The sequence below is a fragment of the Rhinatrema bivittatum genome, chromosome 8 (assembly GCF_901001135.1).
Source record: "Rhinatrema bivittatum chromosome 8, aRhiBiv1.1, whole genome shotgun sequence".
Classification (NCBI taxonomy): Eukaryota; Metazoa; Chordata; class Amphibia; order Gymnophiona; family Rhinatrematidae; genus Rhinatrema; species Rhinatrema bivittatum.
This window is the reverse complement of record NC_042622.1, coordinates 93,029,084-93,050,143: the sequence shown is the minus strand read 5'-3', so window position 1 is coordinate 93,050,143 and position 21,060 is coordinate 93,029,084. Positions and strand designations below refer to the sequence as shown.

At 42.5% G+C, this 21,060-nt stretch overlaps 1 protein-coding gene across 1 annotated transcript in view; it reads right to left on the bottom strand.

The window, feature by feature from the left end:
* The window catches only part of COL5A1 (collagen type V alpha 1 chain), a 385,801-nt gene that overhangs the window by 310,761 nt on the left and 53,980 nt on the right, over positions 1-21,060 (bottom strand).

Genomic DNA, 21,060 nt, shown 5'->3' with positions numbered 1-21,060 from the left:
TGCTCTGCTTTCCCATTTCCCATTGATCTGTCCTTCTCTGTTCCCCTCCCAGTTCCTCTTCTCATCCTTCTGCTCCCCAGCAGGTTCCTCCTCACCCCTTCTTAGCCATTTACTTTCCTCTGCAGGTTTGCTTCAGCCATCCCTTCACTGATTCCCACCCCTCATTAACATGATAGGCTTCCCTTTCTTGACAGGCTCAGCTCACCTTTCAATGTGTGATTCCCCCTCCTCCACAGGCTTGGACAGGGGCGGATTGGCCTATCGGGGGATCGAGCATCCCCCGGTGGGCCGGTCGTTCTAGTCACGTGGTCTGCCGAGCACGGCTGTGACAGAGTCGCACTCAGCAGACCATGTGGTATCTCCTGGGCCGGCCTGGGCGGCGAATCCCCGGGCCGGTCTTCATCCGGAATCCGCACCTGGGCTTGGATCACTTCCCTGCTCTGCACTCCTTGAGCCAAGGGACTTTTTTTTTCTGGAGCTTCTCCTGCCTCCCCACCCCCTGCAGCACATCTCCAGGCCAGAGCCAGTCCCAAGCCTGCAAACTCCACATAAAGCACTCCACCACCTGCCCCGAGTCCTAGCAGCTCAGCGGTCAGTATCTCCCCCAGCTCTAGGGCCACAGCTGCGTGTGGTACTCCCTGCCCAAAAATGGGAGACCCCAGAGATAAGTGCTGCCTCCTGTAGGATACAACAGGGGAATGTTTTATTTACTTTTGTGATTAGCCCTGACTACAGCCTCTCTCAATACTGGAGCTGCTAATTTTTAAGAGAGATTTTGAGTCTATGATATTGCATGCCACCACAGCCTCCACCTCCCGTCTCCATCCTTCTAGTAAAATACCTTATTTACCCTGGTGAATACAGGACTGGAAGAGAAGGGCAGATATCACCTGCCCTCTTCCTTTGACTCTACCCAGCTAGTACAGAAATCTTCCCCAAACTTTGAATAAACAATTATCCAAACTCTGTGTCTGTAATTTGACTCTAACCTCTGTTTCTCCTTGCACTTGGCTTTGTCTCAGTTTCCTTTCTGTCTCCTCATCCCGTTTTTCTAGTGTAACCCTGGCTAGGATCACCAGAAAGATCTGGAGAGTTAGATTTGTTCTTCCCCCAAAGGGAGGTCATTTAGAAGACAGGGCGCCCTGTACACGCAGCGCGCTGCAGGATTCAAGTTCATTCCTGTGAAGGATGGGCTTTTGGTGGGGGGGTACAAAAGTGCTTCAGCAGGAGGCAGAAGGGAGGGAGAGTTGATGGGAAGTTAAGAGGAGGTGGAGTTTGTACTTAGAAGATGCAGAGAAGAGTAAATGGATTTCTACTTCAGGAATCCTATTAGGGAGAAGAGTTGAAGAGTGAGTTGATCAGTGACATGTTTGAGTTACTTGCCTCCCAGTTGTGAGGTCTTGGTGTAGCTGAAGATTTGTTATTCAAGATCACTGAGAGCCATCCAGAGGGATTCAAGCTCTACAAAGACTTATCCGGCTAACTTAAATGGTATATTCAACAGCACTGCTATGCCACTGAATATCCGTGTGCAAATTGCTACTTAGCCGGATAAGTTAAATATGGCTGAGTTAGACTTGCTCTTTCAGCACTTATCCGGTTAAGATAACTGGATAAGCAGCCCTACCCCAATCTGCCCTGTCTACTTAGCTAGATAAATACTTATCTGGCTAAGTGGCAACCACTGAACTTAGCCAGATATTCAGTGGCTGCCATTTAACTGGATGGGTCACTACTTATCCAGTTAAGTAGCACTAAATAAAATCTTGGCCTCCTTGTGCTTTAGGTATTGAACTGTACTACCTTTTGAATGGATAAGTACTTGTTGCCACCTTTTCCTAAGAGTTTTTCTTCTGCCTTTTTACTTTTCCTGGACTGTATCTTGATAAGCTGAAGGAAGTTGTGATAATTTTGCTATTTTTTGGACTTTTCAACAAATTCTTTATTTGGAACTACCTCCTGAGATATGGATCTTTTTGCTTTGTGTAGGCCTCTCAGAAGATTTCTGGTCACCAGCTGATGAACTCTGGACAGACTATACCCCATTCCAGTGCTGCAGCAGTGCTACTCACCACATCTGCAGTTGCTGAAGATGATCCCCATGAAAAGGGGAGGGTTATACTTGTATAGCTTAGTTTCTGGTCTTCCTTTCATTTCATTATCATTTATTTTTCCTCCACGTTTAAATCTCTTTCTATCCACCAGCTGTCTCTCTACAGTTCATTATCTTCTCTCACCTCCTCCTAATGAGAAGAGGAAGTGAGGAGGACAATAAATGGGATGAAAAGAAGATGAGAGGACTGGGAATGGGGGAAGAGTATAAGAAGGAAAGAAGACTGGGGAGGGGGAGGATGGGAGTTGGAGGAAGATTGAAGAAGGGGAGAAGGTCATTAATCTTCCTTACATGGCTTTATTTTACCTCTATCAGCGGACCTCTCCATCTCCACTGCATCTCAGAAATACTGTCTGTCCTACACTGCTGCTACGCTCTGACCCTCTGCAGCCCAGTGATCATACATTATACAGCCAACCAATGGGCTGCAGGGGGAGGCGGGAGCAGTAACTGGGAGACAGAGCACTGCATGCCTTCCCCTACAGACCATTGGTCAGACATTTCAAGACAGCCAATAGGGTGCAGGGGGAGGCGGGTGCAGTAGCCCTTCCTTACTGCCTTCCCTGATAGCCTTGCAGCATATTGGCGCCTATGAATTCCAGCATGCTGTATGTTGATGAATGTTAGCATAACCCTGGTATCCAATCCAGGACCATATTCTACCAGTGGAGGTGGTAAAGATAGCACTGTGGCAGAATTTAAACATACATTGGACAGACAAAGAGGGCAGTGGTAGGAATAGGTCTGAGAGGTTGGGCAGATCGATTGAACAATCACATAAATGCTTTTCAAATGTGTTGAACATACATAGTAACATAGTAATGATAGCAGATCAAGCCCAAATGGTCCATCCAGCTTTCTCAGCAAGTTGCTTATGCTAAGAACTGCCACTCTATACAGGTTACCACCATGCGGGCAAACCCCATGATATCTGTGTAGGTTATCCTCATGCAGGAAAAATGCTAAAACAATGATATTCTGAGGACACAGGGTAAATGGTTGTAGTAGCTGCAGCTGAAATCCGAATCAAATCTTCAATAAGAAATCAGAGCATAAAGCTGCTCAGTCACAATCCTCAGGTTTCTGAGGATTGTGACCCATAATATACCAGTTTCATTGGCACTTACCCACTGCCGGCCACATGAAGTGTGTTGGTTTGGGCTTCCATGAGTCTCTTTCTGGAGCAAAATCTGTTGATGTGGCATAAGTTTTCGTAGCATAAAACTGCAGCATATGCACATGTCTGTGCTATGTTTATTTAAGCACAAGGCCTGCCAACAAATGGAAAGTACTGCCGAGTCATCACAGAGGAAGTCGCTGCATCTCCCTTCCTGCCTCCAATATATCTAGGAGCCCCTAAAGTTTTCAGATGCAAATGGTATAAGATTTATCCTCTATGATACTATTTTTCCAACAGGGTAAAAAAAAAATATGTGAAGGAAAAGACCACTTAATTCTCTCACAACAAAAATGTAAAATCAATGAAGAGAGAATATAAAATCAATAGAGAAAAAAACAAAAATACTTTATTTTTCTTTTAAAACGTTAAAAAAACATTTCTATAAATTTCACAATATTAAATATAAATAAATGCATACACTTTAGAATCAGATGCCATTAAATGTAAACAGCATATATACATATATTTAGATGGTTTAGATTCTGAAACCATATCAATTATCATCAATCATTCTCACCAGTCATACCATAATCACATGCAACTTTTTCATAAACATTATTATGCATATACAATTGAATGACAAAAGGATATTACATAAAATATTGCTGTAATGATGAAATAGTCATACAAAAATGTGCTAATAACAAAAGTTCACCAAAACATTCAGAACAAATAACAACTTAAAGCATACTTAATATATTAAGTAAGCATATTCTTCATAAACTGATGCTGCACTAGTAAAAAGTGAAAACCTGCCGCTTCTTCAAGAGATTCTCACTCAAGTTGTCTTCCAATAGCTATGGCAAACATATCAATGTGATCAGATTTTTTAAATACGTATTCCCAGCATCATCTTCATAAGTTAATGCTATGCTGAGAAGTAAAAACCTGCCACTTCTTCAAAATGTTCTCATTTAAACTATCTTCCGCTGGCTATGGTGAACATGTCTCTGAAATCAATCATCCAATTGTATATGCATAATCATTTTTATGAAAAAGTTGCATGTGATTATGGTATGATTGGTGACAATGATTAATGATAATTGATATGGTTTCAGAATGGTTATGTTCACTATCTAAATATATGTATAATTGCTGTTTACATTATATGACATCTAAAGTATTTGCATTTATTTATATTTTGATATTGTGAAAATTCATATAAATTATTTTTTAATGGTTTTTTATTTTAAAAAGTAAATTGAAATATTTTTGCTTTTCTATATTGATTTTATATTCTCTCTACATTGATTTTACTTTTTATTCCAAGTCATCAGTTCATTCTGGAGCCGGTCATGAAGCTTTGTGTATAGCTTTTAATGAATGAGATTTTTGCTCATCCATTGACCTCCCTCCTTTATCTCTTGTCATCTATTGACCCTTTTCAACATCTCATGCCCCTCTGTCTGCCCCCTTCTCCATCCCTCCCCCATGTATACTCTGCTACATCTCTTGCCTCTTTGTTGACCCCCTCTTCTTCTCCCCATTAACCACTTCTCTGTCCTTCATCCTGCCAAAACTATCTCTGACAAACCCCACTCCCACCCTATCTCAGCCCTTTCACTCTTCCTCTCGTCATCAACCTAGCCATCCCTTCTCCATCTCTCGTCCTTCACCAAACTCCCTGCAGCTCCACATCCTGCCCTTCACTCCATCAATCTTCATCTCTCTCAAACCACTCCTCCCAGTTCTTATTTCTGGGAAAATCCAGCAGCCCTGCACTTCCTCCACCTCTGTGAGAAAGCCACATCGTGTGTATGTGGGTGTGTGCCCTGTGATCTTGCCAAGGGTATTGGTGACAAATATCCCCTCTGGCAATGAGATATTCAGAGTTTGGATCATTTAACTCATTTTCATCCATGTAAATTAACAGAAGGTATTGACCTCATTAAAAAGACTGTAGCCACTGGTCAACTGCAGAGTCTAACTCATATGCTCCTATTTGATCCTAGAACTAAATAAAATACTACTACTTATGGAAGGTTTGTGCTGTTTACTTTCCTCATTAACATCAAGTCTCTTTAAAGTGGCAAATCTTATCAACAGTAAAGTTACATAGGTATTTACATAGAACTGAATTCCATCTGATTCTGGCTCTGAGCACTACTTTCTAATCACTTGCACTCAACATTAATATGGACTTATTTCAATGTAAGATGCTTCCAGCATCTTGGGGGAAAGGAGAGGAGGTTTCCATAAAAAAGAATGCTAGCCTTCCAAATTCAAAATGCTGAAATCATTAAACCATCCGTCCTCCCTCTCAAAATCTCAGAGGGGATATTTCCGTAATGAATCATGGCATCCCCTAGGGAACTACTACAATAATATTCCCACCATCAACAAAAGAAAGCATTGTAGAAAGAGACAAACTCAAATGATGGAGGAACTCTAAGGAAGCCATTGTTCTGTCCTTTCTCAATATATTCCACCCCAGGCATAAAATAATGTCTGTTCTTTTGCTCTTATAACTCATTGCAAACAGAGAGATCATTCTTAGGTACGTAACAATGCTTGGGTTTAATATGACAAATACATGCAGGTTTGGGTTAGACTTTCTCGCAAAATTGTTTTTAGGGGCAGGGCAGTGCATAAAGCAGTGTGCAATATAGCATGGGCATGTAATGTGTCCGTGCAAGATGTTTTTTTCAGATATGCTTGTAAAGTGGTCTCAACCCCAATACATTACCCACACCTTTTACCTACTGGTCATTCTCCCATTTCATCCATTGCCATTTTGGTCATAGTCCCCCACTGGCCGTATGTTACTTAATAATAACTAAGCACTCTTAGAACAAAGAGCTAAACCTGTAATAACCTGCACTGAAGTTTACTTCACCAGTGATTATCACGAAGATTTGTGTGACAGAGTTTCACAAGCATTCCAGCTTCCAGCATGGAATGGATGAGCAGTGCACTATATAGAACCATGGTCCCCAAAGGGTTTCCATTTAGTTCTCTTTAAAAAAATTATTAAAGTTGCAGGAGTGACTACAAAATGGAATTATCATTCTTGCAGTGTGATTGTTTTGGACCTGTTGGACCCTGTGTTTGTGTCTCTGACCATTTGTTTCACAATCTGAAAGCCATCAACAAGCTTCTGTCTGTCTGTCTTTCCTGCTTTATACCCTGGATTTTCCTAGCTGATTACCTCTAGCTTTCCATCTTGGGATCCACCTGTAAGTCTTCTTGGACCTACAGTTTGGGTTCTTCTGCTTTCAAAAATGCAATACAATATACCCACTTCAGGTCCTGACTAAACTATCCAAATAGAAAAGGCAAATGACATGACCCTCTTTTCCTGTCACTAACTCTTCCATATTTTAGCATACAGGAATCACTCTGTAGACTGGCTTTGTGATTCATAAGGATGTATTATTTTAAAATGTCAGGGAAATAATGACATTTGTTAGTTGATTTTCTGACTTTTCCAAAATGACACAAAAAAATAGAAAATAAATAGAAAATGAAATAAAAAAACAAACTGAATTTTCCATGCACACCCCTAATGGTTCCTTGATGATAACTCAGCTGTGCCAGGCAAGATAATTTGGTTCTGTTCATTCTTTGGGTTGGCTAGGGTTAGGCATCATCCTAAATTGACAGTTACTACCTTTCAGTGGAAGATGAATCAGATATTAGTGTTATGGTAACACTTAGCAGAGACAGTCATAGAATTAAGTATTTACAGAGCTGCATCTGACTAAGGGAGTCATTTATCAAAGTGCTGCTACCCAGGTAGAGAGTCCATCAAGCTAGGTTGAGAGAACATTGCACAAATCTCATCTTTGGTTGAGTTTCCTCACTCCGAAGGTCAGCAAACCTTCAGAAGAGAGCACTATTATGTTTGTACGTCTCACTTTGAATGTCAAAGTGGTCCCTAACCCTTACATTGCCACCTAAACCTCACCTCGAGTAACTAGATGGGCCTCATAGAGTGGTATAAATACCTACCTAGTATGAGGACTTTATAGCCACTCTCTCTCTCTCTCTCTCCCTCCCTCCCTCCCTCCCTCCCCTATTGCAAAGTGTGAAAAAGTTATCACAGTCATACCTGTGCTTAGGTAGCACACTTTGTGATAAACAGCCTATTACCATAAAACATGCTCCTTTTCCTATCAAATGTGATATTTAGTGCATTTTGATAAATCCAGGTCTTAAGACTGTTTAGCCTATACAGTACATTATATGAGAGAGAATCTGAAAAGAGAAACAGCAGCAAAAATATTACAGGCCATATAGTAACCTTTAACTGAGAATTAGATGGGAGTGAGCAAAAGAGATGCCATGCATAATAGGAAAAGAGAAAAGGCATTTTCCCACACACAGCTGCAAATTGCATAGAGAGATCCATTGTACAATAAAGCACACATGGTGACATGCAATGTTACATATCTATAAATATACAAGCTATGTCTTAGTGCAGTATCACTATCGGACATCAAGAAAGCACTTTCTTAAAGCTCAGACTCTCCTCTGTCTACTTAGGGCATTTGTCCTAACATCCCCCTAGCACAAGAATACTTTAATTAAACATGGCTGCTTATGGGGGCCTTCCTAACACTTGCCCATGTAGTGGTTTCAAACATCTCAAGGATTCAATTAGAAAGGGAAAGCCTGCACTTATGAACAGTGCATCTCATGGACTAAATGACAGGTTCTGAATTATTTTCACCATCCTTAAGCATTGGTTATAATTAAAGATGGCAACCACAAGTGCATGCAAAATACACAGTAAACATTCACCATAAGCTGTAATTTGTATGCCTGCTTTCTGTATGGGATGTTAACTGCAAAGTCCACTTTCTCCTCTTGTTGTTCTGTGAATATGCCACAAAATAAAAACATCAAATTGCTCATTGGATCATTGTCCATCAAGACATTTTTTGGATTTTCCAGATAGAGTTCTAGAAGGACAATTGTCTTTTATCAATGCTTTTTAAAATTTGAGTGAAGTTCCCTCAACTTTGAAGAAGGCTGTGATTAAACTGCTTTTAAAGAAGGAGTACCTAGATCCTACAGATTGTAAAAACTATAGACTGATTTCAAATGTACCTTTCATGGCTAAGATTTTAGAGAAATTGGTTTTTACTCAACGTTCAGAATATATGGTTGATTATAATGTACTGCATGATGCTGAAGAAGGTTTTAGGAAATATTGTAATACAGAGATGTTGATGATTTCCTTAGGAGAGAAAATTCTTCCTGTTTTGGATAGGGGTTAATTGTCTCTTATTGGTGTTGATTGATCTCTCCAGTACATTTGACCTTGTTGATCATTCTATTTTATTAAATCTCTGTGAACATCAAGGAATTGGAGGTCAGGTTTTAAAGTGGTTATCTAGTTTCCTACAGGATAGGGAACAAATGGTAACTTTTCTTCTTGTAAACTAAAGTTAGGAGTTCCTCAAGGTTCTACCTTATCTCCTCTCCTTTTAATTTGTTTCTTATCCCATTGGGTAACTTGGTGCGGTCGTTTGGATTTATTCCATTTACTTATGCTGATGATATACAAATTTTGGTTCATCTTGGAAATTCACCTAAAGAGGTAGTTAGCAGATTGAATTTATGTTTACGAATCATTTCTCAATGGTTTGTTGAAAACAAGTTGGTTCTTAATTCTGAAAAGGCAGAGTTGTAGAAAATTGGATTAGGGGATATTCCAGTGGGTCTTTGTTTGAATGGATCACAGTTAATGCCAAAAGATCAGAAAAAATCTTTGGGGGTGATTTTGGACTCAGAATTTTCTTTGGAAAACATGTTTTGCAGATAGCGCATAATGCCTGTTCCAGGTGGAAATACTAAGGCAACTGAGACCATATTTAGGGCTTACAGCTCTTAAGGTGGTGGCATTTGCCTTCATTCTTTCACAACTTGACTACTGCAATGCAATATTTTGGGGATTGCAAGGTAAAATGATTCGAAAATTACAACTTATTGAAAATACTGCTGCTAGAATTGTTTTGGGAAAATCTCGAAGAACCTTTGCCAAACCATTGTTATCAGAATTGCATTCGTTACCAATTGTGGGTAGATGCATGTTTAAAAATTTGGTGTTGGCATTTAAACTCTTAAATGGTCTAGGTTTTCCCTCTTTAAGGGGTATATTGGAATGGCATGTATCTAAAAGAAATTTGCATTCTACTGGAAGATGATATTTGCAACTTCCTCCAGTGAGAAAATTTAAGCATTCTCGCTTAGTTGCTAGATCATTTGCGAATGTCATTTATTTATTTATTTATTTATTTTTAATTTTTATATACTGGAATTCCTGTATGCAATACAAATCAATCCGGTTTACAAGTAACGAAAAAGGTTGCCCTGGTCTGGGAGGTTAGACCGGGGTTTTTTACATAGAACATTGAACAGTAACAATCAACCATTGAACATTATTACATTATTACAAGGAACATTGCAAGTAACTATAAATATTTAACAAATGACAAATAACCTTATTCGTGTTTTGAATAGTACGTGTGTGTTCACCTTTTTTACAAGGAACTTTAGTAGCGTTTATGGTCTGCAGTAAGTGGTTATATAAAGGTGCATGATGACTGTTAAATAGACATGTGATTAAGCAAGTACAGGTATGGAATGAAGTGTCAAGGTGTTAGTGACACCCTGCAATGGTTGGATCTGAAAGTCAGGAGGAGGTGTCTAGTTACACTCTGGGGGTTGGAACGCTTGCCTGAAGAGCCAGGTTTTTAACCTTTTTTTGAACTCTGTTAGATTTGATTCGAGTCGTAGGTCTGGTGGGAGCGCGTTCCATTGGTGAGGTCCCGCCGTGGAGAGTGCTCTTTTTCTTAGTGTAGATTTGGCAGAAGTTGCGACTAATGTGCCTTTGTAGGCGCTTCTGATGGGTCTGGAAGATAAGTGTGGGCGAAGTTGAGTTTGTAGAGATATAGGTGCGACGTTATGAATTGCTTTATGAATGATGTAATAGGCTACTGTTGGATGTGAGAGATGAGGGAAATTTATTAAGATTTCGGAAGAAATTAAAAAACTGGTTTATGTCTACTAATAACTTATAATAATTCTTGACCTCTTTGGGCTGACTTGTCAGGAAAAATGTGATCGATGTCAGGAACTGGTTATGAAATGCTGCATTTAAGTGGTGTTAGTCTTAGTATTTTGAGTTTTATGTTATGATATATTGTTGTAATTTTATGTTTTTATTCTGTACATCGCTTTGAGTGATAATTTTTTATCTGTAAAGCAATTAATAAATGACAATAAATAAATAAATGAAACTAAAGTTGCCACCTCACTCTAGTTCAGTTGAACAGAATGATCGAGTCCTGGTTTTGTCCAATTGTCACAAACTGGTTTGTAGCTTTGAAAATCAAAACCTCAAATGCATGCATGCATGCAGTGAGGCAAAATCGAGACTGAGTCAGCCTGTTCAGCTGACCTGGGGTGAAATGGCAATCCTATTCCCAACATTAACCTTACTGAATTTACCTGCACAAAACTTAAATATCTTGTTTTAGGAAAACACAAGCCGTCAGTACTTAAGCTATTGCAGAAATGGTGAAGACCTTTGATTATTCCTTGTCTTTTTAGAAAAACCCCTAGTCCCCTTCTTGAAGAAGGTTTGTTTTCTCTTAGCATGCTCATGCACCTTCCCAAGTCCTTCTACAGCAGTCTCCAGGTATGTACAACTCAAGAGCTGTTGGTACCCACCTTACCACCCAATACCATGAATCTTACTACTCTTGGGTCAAGTTCCTCTACTTATTTTTTTAAAATTGAAATCCTGCAAATTATAAGAAGACGTTATAGAATACCTAAATAGACCTTCATAAGTGAGTTATGGAGGAAATGTTTTATTTATTTATTTTATTTAGATTTATATTCCACTTTTCACAGCACTTCAAAGCAGATTACATTCAGGTACTTCCCTATCCCCAAAGGGCTTACAATCTAAGGGCCTCATTTTCGAGACGGATCGCACGCGATACCAAAATGGGGGCGGGGTCGGCCCCGGAAGAGGAGGGGTCGGGGCATCACCAGGGCCGACTCTGCGTAGACGCCGTGGACGATGAAACGGTAAGGCCCTTTTCACGTCCTGGTTCGCGCCCAGTAGCTACACCTTCTATGGTGGCGCTATTGGGTGCGAAACCGGCAGTGATCGCAACGCGGCAGTGCGATCGCTGCCGGCTAGCGCAGGACCGCCCCCCGTTTCGGCCCCCGCCCCTCATTACCTAAAGTATCGCAGGCCTGCGATACTTTAGAAAATGAGGCCCTAAGTTTGTACTTGAGGCAATGGAGGGTAAAGTGACTTGCCCAAGGTCACAAGGAGCAACAGTGGGACTCAAACCCTGGTCTCTAGCCCACTGCTCTAACCTCCACTACTACTACTAGGCTACTCCTCCACTCATTAAGCTGATACACTCCTTTTGTAGTCTATGGGGTAACTTTAGATATCCTAGAAATACCCTAGCTACTACAGTTGATGATTTTATTAAAGGGATGGTAACTGGGTGTCAGTTGCGAAGCAGTCAGCCATAAGTTTACTCTGCTATATGTGTGCAATGAAATCCAGTACACAAGGAAAATATTTTAAACAGAAAAAAAAATACATAGGAGGCATAATAATTTCAAATGAGTTGTGCGTCCACTGTGTTAACTTGTCTCCATACTGCTGTTCTCTGATCTCTGAGAAAGCAAAGGAATGTCCCAGTCTCAGAGCAGTTTTAGTGAAGTCAGGCTGATAAAGAAAGTCACACGTTCTTGAGTTTTGCAAATGCTGCAGTTTACTCTGGGTTCTATAGCAGTTCTAGGTACCCTCACTGTCAGGTGGGTTTAGAGGATATGCACAATGAATACACAGGTGATATATTTTTCCTACATTGGAGGCCAAATATAGAAACATATATAGAAACATAGAAATGACGGCAGAAGAAGACCAACCGGTCCATCCAGTCTGCCCAGCAAGCTTCACACATTTGTTCTCATACTTAACTGTTTCTCTTGGCTCTTAGTAACCTTATGTTCTAATTCCCTTTTCACCCCCACCATTAATGTAGAGAGCAGTGCTGGAGCTGCTTCCAAGTGAAATATTAAGTTTGATTAGTTGGGTAAGCGGCAGCATAGCTCTCTGCCATGAAGCAGAGGGCAATGCTGGAAATGTGTGAAGTATCAGTTTTTCTTTTCCCCTGTCATTGAAGCAAGGAGTCATGCCGGACATGCACCGAAAGTGAAGAATGCCTTGAAAGTCACATTAACTATCATCAAATATTGAAAAGCCTAATAATTGGTAATACCTATATGCAAATTTATATCTTGAATATTCATTATGGATATCCTGAAAACCAACTGACATCAGGGATCACGCAGTTGTGAGATCTGTTCAATAATTAATGTCCCTGTTGCTTGGAATAATTACATCAGGGCTTACCAAATCTGTCCTGGGGACCCCATAGCCAGTCGGGTTGTCAAGATATTATTTTTTATTTATTAAAGGCTTTTATATACCGACTTTCTTGATACAAATCAAATCAACTCGGTTTACAATGAACTAAGCAGAAAGTATAATTAACCAATCAACAAGAGATAAGGAGCATACAGTTACATTATAACAAGGATGCCTTAACTTGGAGTAAGAAATAAAGAAGGGGTGAACGAAAAGTAGATAAATAAAATAAATACTATATACAAAATAAATACTATATACAAAATTTGTTTACATAGGTGGGTGGTGGACAATTTTATGAGAGACATTGTCCACCACCCACATGAGAGAGGGAATGTCTCTCATGTGTCTATGAGAGACACATGAGAGACATTCCCTGCTCCATGGAGCTTGCAATCTAGCCAAGAGGCTTCCGAAAATGTATTTATTGTAGAAAAGAAGGCTAAAATTAGCAAGACTGTGATCAGGGAGATTTCCAAGCAGCCTCCCGAAGGTGGACTCTTAGGCTGGACCTCAGCCACGGGGGCCCCGATGCACCACCTTAGGTCCCTTCCAGGCCTGCGGAGGTGCAGCAAGGCGGAAAGTGCCGAGCCGGGAGGTCCCGGGGAAGAGCAGCTTGCATCCTCTCCTTTCACAGCAGGGCGCTGCCGTTGCTAAACGCCAACCTCCAGATCCGATATCCACGATATCCAGATATCCACGATGAATATGTATGAGATAAATTTGCATATCATAGAGACTCCGTTTATGCACATTTAGCTCATGCATATTCATCGTGGATATCCTGAAGAAAACTCTACTGGTTGTGGTACAGGTTTGGGAAGCTCTGAATTACATGGTTAGCTGTTTGAGTATAAGAAGGCTGCAGTAGCTGTGCTGTCCAGGTATACAGCCCCTGCTCCTTGAGACATACATAAGGAATGGAAACTGTTACAGAATGTCTGTTTCACATGGGAGTTTTCTTTTTGGTTTATTTCATAGTTACTGCTGGGAAATTGTCAGGATTAATATTCTAGGAGTCAATGGAAGTTACTTGTATTTGCCATACCGGAGAGAAGCTTGGTTTCCATGGAGTAAAAACAAGGAATATTTCCTTTTATTGTGTAAAAATAGGATTTTTTTTTTCCACTGGCCGTATGTGCCTTACCTGTAGCTTAGAGGCCAAAGCTGCTCAGCATAGTTTATTTTATTTATTTGTATGTATTTAATCACCTAACTGAAGCTCAAGGCAATGTACAAATTTCAATACAGTATTGGTTTGTTATACAACATATTTACAATTACAATATCATATAGTAAAAAAAGAAATGAAACCTAATCCATACAACAAAACAAAAAGCAATTAAATACAAAAACAAAGGTTAAGAACCTAATCATTAAACCCAGGGGTAATCCCAGACCATTCAACACATTTTTAGGCCAGAGTTCTATATCAGATATAGCTGCAGAAGGCATGGATAAAAAATAATGAGACTTTAAGCCCTGTCTGAAATTCAGTTAGCTGCTCTAGAGAGGGAGTTTCATAAACAGGGCACTGCACAAGTGAAAGACAGCTCTAGCATGAAATAGTTTGTAATTCCTGTGTAAAGGGATTCAAAGATAAAAATCACACCATGATCTGAGCCAGCAGAGCTGGTTCAAAAATGTCAATTTAGTTGTCAAATACTCAGGACCCCTCCCATGCGTAGGCCTAAAGCTTAAACAATGAACCTTAAACTGGGCTTTGAATGGTACGGGAAGCCAATGAAATTTAGCCAAAACTGGTGTTATGGGGTCATGAGAAGGATTCCCTGTGATCAGATGGTCTGCAGGATTTGTAATCATTTGAAAATTATGCAGACTCTTCATAGGTAAACCCAAGAAAAGAGTATTACAGCAATCAATCTCTGAGATTGCAAAAGACTGCACAGACCACCTGGGCCTGGTTAGTAGTAAGATCTACATTGAGATGAAGGATCAAGAGTAGCAGAAGCCGTGTATTTTTAGAAACACCAAGAGTGTGCTTCTCCAGGTCAAGAGCTGGGTTTCATAACAACCCCAGACTCTTGACCTGAGGCGTACAAATAACAGGAATCCCATCCAAAGTTCGTGAAATGGCTAGAGAGGTGACACCTGATTTACTAACACAAAGAATTTATGTCTAGTAGTTAAAAAAAAATCACTGTTACATGCTGGGTTACTGTATAGAGGGAATGGAATGCTAAAACAGCACATCTTTATTCTTTAGCTGATGCTAATCTACTAATTAGGTCAGCTAATAGACTGATAAACTCATGGCTTTCAAAATGAGCAGTAAAGCATGAATGGGAATGCAGGTGTGGTAGGTTATAGACTGTGTTGCATAAAAAGGTCACAAGATGAAGAATGAGGCTCTGGGTGGTGATGGGGATATTGGAGTGAAGAAGTAGGCATATAAATAATGCAATTACCACCTGAGTTTCCATTGTGCTATGACACTTTCGCTGTTTTGAGTGTGATTTGGGAGACGGAGAAGCACAGAAAAGGACTAGGGCTGGAGTTGGGACAGTAGCAGGAATGAAAGCCAGAACAGTCTGCAGCAAGCAACATTCCAGCACTAAATTCCAGGATGCTGTGTGTGGGTGGATGTTAGCATAACCCTGGAATTCAATCTGGAGCTCACCAACATCCACATTTAATGGAGGCGGTGGAGAACAGCACTGTGGCAGAATTTAAATGAGAGTAGTGGTAGGAACAGGACTGAGAGGCTGAGTAAAAGAAAAGGGGATACGGGGACTGGTATTGGTTTAAGAACATAAGAATTGCAATGCTGGGTCAGACCAAGGTCCATCGAGCCCAGCATTCTGTCTCTGACAGTGGCCAGTCTGGGTCACAAGTACCTGGCAGATCCTGTTATCCCTGGAAGTGAGTAACTCCTGTTACTCACTTACAGGGATAACAGGAGCTTTCTTAAGTCTACTTGGATAATAATGCGTTATGGACTTTTCCTCTTTTAAACTCCGCTATGCTGGTCACCTTGATCACATCCTCTGGCAGCAGATTCCACAGCTTGATTGTGCACTGAGTTAAAAAGTACTTTCTATAATTTGTTTTGAATCTGCTCGTTGTTAGTTTCATAGAGACTCCCTTGTTTTAGTATTATGTGAAAGGGTAAATAAACGTTCTTTTCTTAGCGTCCAGTCAGAAGAATCCAGAACAAGTGGGTTATGCACCTCTACCAGCAGATGGAGACGGGGCAAACTGACATCACAGTATATATACCCCTGCAGTGACATCGACCCACCAGTATTCTCTGTCTCCAGCAGATGGTGGACGTGCATCTCCCCACTGGAGATTGCTTCATTTTAAAGAAAAGGAGAATTAAGGAAATACATTTTTCCTGCTCTCTTGCAGTGATACCAAATGGTCCTTCCCACAGTCGAGAATTTCTGAGGTGATTTCTGTGGTCCCACAGACGAGTGCCTTGGTCCATTACCTGGTTTTTCAGCCGGGGTGAACTTAGCTGCTTGAGCAGCTGAAAGGCAGCAGGTGCAGGAAGCCTAGCGAGGTGGCGACGGCATATGCCCTCTCCTCCCACAGCCGGAGACCATCTCTGTACTCAGCCAGGTAAGCTGAGCGCTGATAAGTTTGAAAAAAAAAATTTATACAGAGAGTTAGAAGGAGGTTTTTAGTGAGCAGCCTGGCGGGTTGAGCAGCCTCCATAGGCTAGGCCCTGCTCCAAGGCTTTTTACTGCTTGCAGTACAGCAGGCCGCAACAGCATTTTGCACGCTTTCTAAGGCTGCCCTGTACAGGATTGTCGGTCCAGCGTGTGCATCTAGCTGTGCATCCAGATTGTGCGCCCAGTTTTTGGATGCACAGTCAGGCCTTGTAGTCTATGTGTCCATGTTAAGTGAAGCCATAGTGGCCACACGATTATCTCTGTACACAAGTGGTACTGTGCACTTACATTTTTTGTGCGCTTATTTTTTGGGTGCCTAGGTGTGCGCACCTAAGTGTTGGATGCAAAGGTTTTGGGCACCTAGGTTGAGCGCGTGCACTGTCGGCCATAATGGCGCCTGTACCTATGAAGCTTAAGCTTATTTCTCTTTGCACTGCTTGTCATATTCAGGCATCTCAGCCAGGAGTACCCGCTAATTTGTGCCAGCACTGTTTGGAGGCTCAGGGAAAATTGTCTTCCTCTGATTTCACTAAGCCTGGTTCTTCCCAACCGTATGTGGGTCTGGGTAAAGATGGCTCAGGTGGGGCGCCTGATTTTGGAACTCCCCTAACTGGTTCCTCAGCAGGAGAAGGCAGCTCAGTGAGTATGCCTCAGGTGCCCCCTGGCTTGGATTCTTCTACTTTTTCATGGCTAGAATTTTTCCAGGGGTTGCGATCCTTTCTTCAGCCACAGTCCTCAGCTCTGACCAATGCTCCTAGAGCAGAGGAGCAGGTAGAAACCTTGCCTGGACCTTCCTTTAAGCGCCGGAGTACTCCTAGAGTGGCAGCGGGAGCTCCAGATAGAGATCCAGATGGCACGGATGATGACACCGATCCTGCCTCTCTTGAGGATGGTGAAGTTCCCCTGGATTAGAACCATATAGAACTATATTACAGTTCTTTCATAGAGATGAACTGTCAGCTCTGATTTCCCAGACCTTGAAAATACTTGGAGTTCCTGGGGCAGATTCATTGTCTGAGCCAAAGAGAAATCTCATTTTGGATTCTTTGCGTAAAGCCTCTTGTTTTTTCCCAGTGATGGAGGCCATTCAAGAATTGATTGATATTGAGTGGGGTGCCCCAGAGGCTAATTTCAAAGGGGGTCAGGTTTTGGAAGGCCTGTAGCCTTTGCATCTAGTGGTAAGAGACCACTTACATATTCCGAAGGTAGATGCACTTGTGTGTGCAGTCTCCAAGCAGACCACTATTCCCGTGGAAGGAGGAGCAGCCTTGAAAGATGCTCATGATAAAAAGATTTAGACTATCCTTAAGCAAGCATTTGAAGCAATGGCAATGACCTTGCAGATTGCTTCTTGTTGCTACTTGGAGGCTCGCTCTTGTTTGCTTTTCTCTCAGGAGGTTGATGACTCTGTGGTAAACTCCAGGGCAGTTATGGAACCAGCTGCTGCTTTCTTGGCAGATGCGGGCTGTGATTTGGTCCGCACTTCAGCCAGAGGGGTGGCTTTGATAGTAGTGGCCAGTCATCAGTTATGGTTGAGAAATTGGTCAGCCGATGTGACCTCCAAGGCTAGCCTCACCAAATTGCCCTTTAACGGCTCGCTTTTGTTCGGCAGCGAGTTGGAGAAACTGGCCAGTAAGTGGGGTGAATCTCTGGTCCCTCGTTTGCCGGAGGATAAGAAGCAGGCACAGCGCTCCTCTAACACGAGAGGTCGTGCTAGAGGATCCAAGCATTTTCGACCCTATAGAGGAGCGACCTTTCAGAGGACTCGACCCTTTGGTAGGTCTCAGTCCTTTCGTCCTTATCAACCCAGAAGAGGTGCAGGCTCGGGTAGTGGAACCTCCCGAGCTTCCCAATGAAGGTTTGCCAACCCACTCCAGGAACAGGAGATAGGGGGATGCCTCTCTCTCTTTTATCAGAAGTGGACCGACATCATGTCAGATCAGTGGGTCCTGGAGGTGATACAAGAAGGATATGTGATGGAGTTTTGCAGCTTTCCTTGGGACATGTTCATGTAGTCTCCCTGCCACTCCCCACAGAAGTAGCAGGCAGTAGAGGGTACATTGGCAAGGCTCCTCAGTCTGAGGGCTGTGGTCCCAGTGCCCACATCTCAAGAAAATACAGGGTGATATTCCATTTATTTCATTGTGCCAAAGAAGGAGTGCTCTTTTCGTCTCATCCTGGACCTCAAAGGTGTCAACCGTCATCTACGAGTGAAGCACTTTCACATGGAAACATTGCGCTTGGTGATAATGGCCGAGCACTTGGGGAAATTTCTGACCTCTCTGGATCTGTCCAAAGCATATCTCCACATTCCCATCTGATCAGAACATCAACACTTTCTGCAATTTACAGTTCTGGTATGCTACTTTCAGTTTCGAGCGCTGCCCTTTGTCTGGCCACCACTTCCAGAACCTTTTCCAAGGTAATGATGGTAGTTGTGGTAGAGTTGAGAAAGGATGGAATCCTAGAACACTCGTATTTGGAAGACTGGCTGATTTGTGCCAAGTCGCTGAAAGAGAGCCACCTGGTGACTCACAAAGTGATTTTCCTGTTGCGGGAGCTTGGCTGGGTGGTGAACCTAGCCAAAAGCAGTCTTCAGCCTACTCAGTTGCTGCAATACCTGGGGGTTAGGTTCAACATGAAGCAGAGCAAGGTGTTCTTCAGGAAGCTCGAATTCAGAAGTTGCTAGCTCAACTCCATCTGTTGTTGAACACTCTGTGCCCAACTGTATGGCCTTACCTGTAGCTTCTTGGCTTAATGGTGGTGACCCTGGAAGTGGTACCGTGGGCGAGGGTGCATATGAGTCCTCTTTAGTGCTCCCTGCTGTCTTGGTGGAATCTGCATTCTCAGGACTATTTGAATTGGCTTCACCTGCCATGAAGTTCTCCTCCCAACTGCAGTGATGACAGCAGGCAGATCATCTATGGAAGGGAGTTTCCCTATCCCCACCGGACTGGGTAGTACTGACAACAGATGTGAGTCTCCTTGGTTGGGGAGCTCACTGTCAGGACCTCACAGTGCAAGGGCACTGGAGTGCAAAAGAGTCTCTCTGGAACAACAATTGGCTGGAAGCCAGGGCGGTCTGTTTGGCATGTTTACTGTTCAGCAACAGGCTGCAGGGTCGATCGGTCCAAATAATGTCGGACAATGCAACGACTGTGGCTTACATCAATCATCAGGGAGGTACCAAGAGCCAACAAGTGTCACAGGAAATAGATCAGCTTATGAAATGGGCAGAGGTGCATGTCCAGATGTTCTAAGCTTCGTACATTGCAGGCAAAGACAACATAAGAGCAGACTTTCTCAGCAGGGAGAATCTAGACCCAGGAGAGTGAGTATTGTCAGATGAGGTGTTTCAGCTGCTTCGGGATCACTAGAGTCCTCTGTTCCTAGACCTGTTGGCGACTTTGCGCAATGCGAAAGTTCCGCAATTCTTCAGCTGCAGAAGAGATCCAAAGTCATTGGGATAGATACCCTAGTGAAGGAGTGGCCGGAAGACAAATTGCTGTATGCCTTTCCTCCATGGCCCATGAAGGGCAGATTGATTCAAAGAATTGAACGCCACAGAAGGATGGTGTTCTTGGTTGCTCCAGATTGGCCCAGGAAACTGTGGTATGCAGATCTGTGGAGGCTCCTGGTGGATTTGCCTCTTCGACTTCCAGCGCACAGGAATCTGTTGCAGCAGGGACCTGTTCTTTACGAAGATCTGACTCAATTTGTCTTACAGTATGGCTCTTGAAAGGGCTTGCTTGCTGAAATGTGGATACTCTGCAGCAGTGATTTCCACCTTGCTAAGAGCTAGAACGTTCTCCACTTCCTGGGCCTATGCGCAGGTTTGGAGAGTGTTTGAGGCCTGGTGTGAGGATTGAGGTATTCTTCCTTGGTCGAGATTCCGCTCATTTTGGAATTTTTGCAGGATGGCTTGAAAAAAGGCTTGGCTCTCAATTCCTTAAAGTAAAAGTAGCGGCTCATCCTGATGTGGCCCGTTTTCTGAAAGGAGTGAAACATCTTCACCCTCCTTTGCAGTTTCCGGTGCCCCTATGGAGTATTAATTTGGTTTTGGATTTTTTGTTCAGACCGCTACGTACTCTGTCCTTGAGGTTGCTGACCTTGAAAACGGTGTTCCTTGTGGAAATTTGTTCTGCGCGTAGGGTTTCTGAACTGCAGGCCTTGTCTTGCCAGGAGCCATTTCTCCAGGTGACTCCAGGGGTGGTACAGCTGCGTACTTTTCCTTCCTTTTTACCCAATGTGGTCACTAAGTTTCCCTTGAAACAGTCCATCTCCCTGCCATCTCTGAACAGAGAGATCAATGTAGAGGAGTATCGTCTGTTATGACCCTCTGATATCAAGAGACATATTGTCAGGTATCTAGAGGTTATGAGCCTTTGCGGAAGTCGGATTGCCTGTTTGTCCTTCACGGTGGTTCTAGACAGGGAAAGCTGGCCTCGCAGGCTACAACAGCTCACTGGATTAAGGAAACAGTCACGGCTGCATACATGGATGCTAGTCAGGTTAGGGCTTATTCCACTAGGACTTAGGCAGTATCATGAGCAGAAGTTAGATTGTTGTCTCCTGTCAATATTTGCCGAGCTCCTTATACACGTTTTCCAGGTATTATCGTCTGGATGTTCAGGCCTGGGAGGATGCATCCTTTGCACATGTGGTTTTGTCTGGACCGCGAGCAGCCTCCCGCCCTATGAGGGAGTAGCTTGGGTAC